General features: G+C 43.3%; 1 pseudogene; it reads right to left on the minus strand.

Moving 5' to 3' along the window:
* Window positions 1-1684: 1684 nt before the first annotated feature.
* On the minus strand, window positions 1685-2993 carry LOC101682484 (annotated as a pseudogene).
* Window positions 2994-5637: the final 2644 nt, after the last annotated feature.

The following is a 5637-nucleotide window of genomic DNA, read 5'->3' on the forward strand; positions in this document are numbered from 1 at the left end:
AAATTATAAATATCTATGTACCAAATAGGAGCACCTAAATATATAAGCAAATATTAACAGACATAAAGGGAGAAATTGACTATAATACAATAATAGTAGGAGACTTCAACACACTACTTACGTCAGTGGTTAGATTATTCAGATAGAAAATCAGTAAGTAAACAGTGTCTTTGAAAGACTCATTAGACCAGACAGACTTAACTGGTATATATAGAGCATTCCATCCCAAACCAGCAGAATACATATTCTCTTCAAGTGCACATTGGAACATTCTGCAGGATAGATCACATGTTAGGCCACAAAACAAGTCTCAACAAATTGAAGATTATTAAAATCATATCAGGCGTCTTTTCTGAATGAAACTAGAAATCAGGCATGCCCGGGTGGCTCAGTCAGTTAGGCATCTGCCTTCGGCTCAGGTCATGATCCCAGGGTCCTGGGATCAAGCCCTGCATTGGGCTCCCTGCTCGGCTGGGAGTCTGCTTCTTCCTCTCCAGCTGCTTGTGCTCTCTCTCTTGATCTCTCTGTCTCATTCTCTCAAATAAATAAATAAAACCTTTAAAAAGTAGAAATCAATCACAAGAAAAAAAATAACAACAACAAAAAAATGGAATCTAAACAACATGCTACCAAACAGCCAGTGGATCAATGCAAAATCACATTTATTTTCTCATGGCTCTATAGGTCATGTCTGAAATCAGTATCACTTGTCAATATCAAGTTGTCAGAAGGGCTATGCACCCTCATGGGCTCTAGGGAGAATCATGCCTTACCTCTTTCAACCTTTGTTGTTGTCATTATTCCTTGGTTTCTGGTGGCATTGCTTCAATCATCAAGGTTAACATCCTCACATCTCTCTGTTTCATCATTACATTGCCTTCTCCTCTGTGTCTTTTCAAGTCTTCTTCTGCTTCTTTCTTTCTTTTTCTTTTCAATGCACAGTCTTTATTTTCTCTAAAAATTGAGGTAAAGGGAACTTTTTTGAAAAGGAAACCATCTGCATGCTTGAAATGGGTAGGTCCTAACTTATACAATGTTATATGTCAACTATATCTCAGTAGAGCTGAGAAAAAATTTTAATACAAAAAAAATCGGAAAAAGAAAATGGGAAGGTCCAGTTTCATGCAGTAGCTCCAGTGTGCTCAGAGGAAGAAATCAAAGTTGGCCAAAGTTAACCAAAAATTTCCTGAGTATTTCCTGAATGACTAGTATTTCCTGAGTGACTAGTAATTCAAAGATGAAAGTGATTGGTCAAAAGCTTGAGTCTTATAGCCGTTGGAAATATGTAACGCCGATGCTCTTGTCATCTCAGCTGAGCTAGCAATTCTGGTATTGGTGAGAAAACTGCCCCTGTTTCCCAGGTCCTTCTGTTTTCCCCATGACCAGCCTGGGATCTGCCCAGTCCTCCTGCCCCAAGAGAGCGACCAATTCTTATAAGTTTTGGAGAAGAATGCTCCGGCAGGTGTCAATATCTTGTACCATGAGCCAGCTTCACAAGAAAGTTGGGTATGCAAAGCCTTCTAGAAGGATCTGGAGAATCTTCCCAGAACAGGGAAGAATTTTCAACAGTAGTCAGCCCAAAGGACGATCTTTCAGGGTGGGCCTTCTCCTTTGTCCCCTTTCATTATGGCTGGACTGGTCCTAATAAAGCTGTCACTTTTCCATCAGCTCTATTCCTGTGTTTTTAGAAGTTCACAGTTACATTCCACAGGTACTCAATGGTTTTGTTATTGCAGACCCTTGGGGACAACCAGGTCTTCATGCAGTCACCAAAGTATTTGTCACACAGGGGCTCTAGGCTCTGAGCTAAGGGACAGTGCAGCCTGGTCTATGCCCCCTACCATGTTGACTTGATGAAGAGGATAAAGAATGTCCAGACCAGGCACAGAAGGAAGGAGTCCCAGACTAGCTGGGAGTGGATGATGCCTGGGTCCACTGCATAGATGATGACTTCTGTGCCTTGGAGTCTCTTGGCCAGTTCCCAATTAAAAACGCATTGGTCACTTTGCTGTGGCAATGCGCGAGACCCCCGGAGGTTGTGCAAGTGAATCTTAACCACATGGTGGGTTACTGATGACAGGTTCATCACCTGCGAGGGCACAGACTTTTTCAGTGGCACCAGGAGCAAGTGGGCACAAAGGAAGTGGCTGAGGATATTGACTCCCAGGTGGGTTTCAAAGCCACCAGCTGACTTGGAATACAGATACATCATCACTCCTGCATTGTTGATCAGAACATGGAGCTGTTTTTTCTCTGCCAGAGAGCCCTTAGCAAAGGCTCCGGTGGATTTGGTATGGGATGGGTCCAGTTTCTGAATTAGCATCTGAGAGTTGTTGGTATTGGCCTGGGTTTCACAGCAGATTATCCCTTCAGTATATCTCAGAAGGCAGTGCTTGCTTGGGCTCCTCTGCTATCAAGCTCTCTAGCCGTCTCCTTGCTGATGCCAGTGTTGGCTCCAGTGATTACCACTATCTTCCTAGGAAAGGGCATGCTTGTTCTCCAAACCCCAGGAGCAAAGAGCTTCCTAACAGATAGAGGGATCACATATAGGAAAGAAAAGGAAGGAGGTGAAGAGTCCCAAGATAACTGCATCTTTTAAATAGTTTTAGTTTTTTTTTTAAAGATTTTATTTATTTATTTGACAGAGAGAGATCACAAGTAGACAGAGAGGCAGGCAGAGAGAGAGAGGGAAGCAGGCTTACTGCCGAGCAGAGCTCGATGCGGGACTCTATCCCAGGACCCCGAGACCACGACCCGAGCCGAAGGCAGCGGCCCAACCCACTGAGCCACCCAGGTGCCCCTAAATAGTTTTAGTTTTAAATAGTTTTAGTAAAAGCTGCTTTTGCTAAAGCAGCAGCAGCTTTTACTCCAACTCTGGCTCTGTCTCCTGGTCTGGCTCCAACCCTTGGCTGCTTCTGTCTCCCCGCCTCTTTAGCTTCTTTAGCTCCTGGGATCACGAACACCCTGGCCTGCTCTTTCTTACAAGTATACATGTGGTTGCATTTAGGGCCTGCCCAGATAATCCAGGATAATCTCCTTATCTCAACAGCCTTAACTTAATCATATTTACAAAGAACCATTTTCCAAATAAAGTAACATTTACAGGTTCCAGGGATTATGGCTTAATATCTTTGGGGGGGCACCCATCATTCAGCCTACTACAAGAAGTAAGTCAGACACTTTGTTTTGAAGTTCTAGGATCACTGGGCTTTGAAAAGGGTGACTGGAGAGTTCTTTTTTTTTTTTTTCTTCTTAAGATTTTATTTATTTATGTGGCAGAGAGAGAGACACAGGGAGAGAGGGAACACAAGCAGGGCGAGTGGGAAAGGGAGAAGCAGGCTACCCCCAGAGCAGGGAGCCTGATGCGGGGCTTCATCCCAGGACCCTGATCCCAGGACCCTGACCTTGATCACAACCTGAGCCAAAAGCAGACGCCCATTGACTGAGCCACTCACGCGCCTCTGACTGGAGCTTTGTGAGGCCACAGGGGTAGAAGTCTGTGCAGCCTGGTGGGAAGGATGTGGGCTTTGTGGTCAGATAGACCAGAATTCACTTCCCAGCCCCGATATCTGATGACCTTGGGCAAGTCACTCAACCTTTCTAACTCCATTTCTCCCTCTGTGAAATGAGGTGATAACTGCTTCTCTCTCACGAGGTTGTTATAACTTGCACTTAGCCCAGGGCTAGGCACATAGTGAGTGATCAACAGACATTAGCTGTCTGTATTAAGTCAGGAGCATGGTGACAATAATAACACTCACTTACTCTGTGTTTACTTTCTTCTGGGTTCACAAGGGATCTTGACATACACTCCCAGGAATATATCATACAGATGGCCTCATTGCCCTGTGTCACAGATGTAGATTCAAGAGGCCAGGATTCGCCCAGAGTTGGCCAGTCAACAAATAGCAGAGGAAGAGATGAAGACCAAGTATGGCTAATCTTTCAACACTATGTGAATCTCCATCACAGGAGGGGATTGTAAATCCCAGCACATGCAGAGCGCATATGTAAATGATAAACACGTCTGCAAGCAGGAAAGTCTCTGGCCAGTTGTATGGAGGGACTTGCCAACTCTTGGGGCTGCAGACTCTGGTGTGGAAACCAAGGATGGAGGGCATCTTTGTGCTCAGTACTTTTCCACGAAGACAATAAAAGGCCCTGCACTGGCAGTGGTGACAGACCCCTGAATGAGAGCAAGACCTGCACTGGGACCCAGGATGCTGTGGACCTGTTGACTCCGGGTTGAATGGATGAGAAGGCCAACATCATGGGACTCTGAGAGTTTCCCACGATTCCCCAAGAATATTGTTCATTGAGCCCCCAATTTTTTCATGCTATAGTATATTTCCACTTCTTTTTTTAATTCAACTTTATATATTTTTAAAAGATTTTATTTTATTTATTTGACAGAGAGAAATCACAAGTAGGCAGAGAGGCAGGCAGAGAGAGAGGGAGAAGCAGGCTCCCCACTGAGCAGAGAGCCTGATGTGGGGCTCAATCCCAGGACCCTGAGATCATGACCTGAGCCGAAGGCAGAGGCTTAACGCACTGAGCCACCCAGGTGCCCCTTCAACTTTATATTCAACTTTATATGTCTTTTTTTTTTTTTGAGAGAGAGAGAGAGAGAGAGCATGAGAAGAGGGGAGTGTCAAAGGGAGAAACAGACTCCCCACAGAGCAGGGAGCCCAATGCAGAACCCGATTCTGGGACTCCGGGATCATGACCTGAGCCAAAGGCAGTCGCCCAATCAACTGAGCCACCCACGCACCCCCAACTTAGACTTCCTTGCATGTATTTCTGGTATGATTGACCATGCAGACTGTTGTAATCTATGACATTAAAAAATGGCTTTATTGAGATATAACTGACATATAATTAATTATACATATTAGAAATATATCATTTGATAAGTTTATGTATTGCATATATATATTCACCATAATCAAGATAGTACATACTCATAATTCTCTCATTCACACTGATGCTGTCACTAAAGATGAGTTTGCAGTTTATAACATTTTATATAAATAGAAACATGCACTATGTACTCTTTTTTGAATAGCTTCCTTCGCTTAGTATTATTTTGAGATTCTTCCATGTCGTGCTGTATGGATACACTCTAATTTGTTTATTCATTCACCTTTTGATGGACATTTGGGTTGTTTTCAGTTTTTGACTATTACAAATGCACTTGCCACACAAATATTGTACAAATCTTTGTATGGACATATCTTTTCTTTTCTCCTGGATTAAAAACCTAAAGAGTGCAAAAGATAACTCATATGGTAGGTGCATGTTTAGATTTTAAAGAAACTATGAAACTGTTTCCCAAACTGGTTGTACCATTTTACATTTCCACCAGCTGTGTAGGAGAGTTCCAGCTCCTCTACATATATGCCAATACTTGCTATGGTGATTTTAATTTCCTTTTTTTTTTCCTTAACTTTTTAAGTAGGCATCACACCCACCTCAGAGTCAGAGCAGAACTCGAACTCACAACTGTGAGATTGAGACCCAGAAGCTCAACTGACAGAGCCATCCAGGCGCCCCCCTATGGTCATTTTAATTTTAGCCATTCTCTCTCTTAAAGATTTTATTTATTTATTTGACAGAGACACAGAGAGAGAGGGAACA

Source organism: Mustela putorius, unplaced genomic scaffold (assembly GCF_011764305.1).
Source record: "Mustela putorius furo isolate JIRA1106 unplaced genomic scaffold, ASM1176430v1.1 tig00003903_pilon_pilon_pilon, whole genome shotgun sequence".
NCBI classification, from domain to species: Eukaryota; Metazoa; Chordata; class Mammalia; order Carnivora; family Mustelidae; genus Mustela; species Mustela putorius.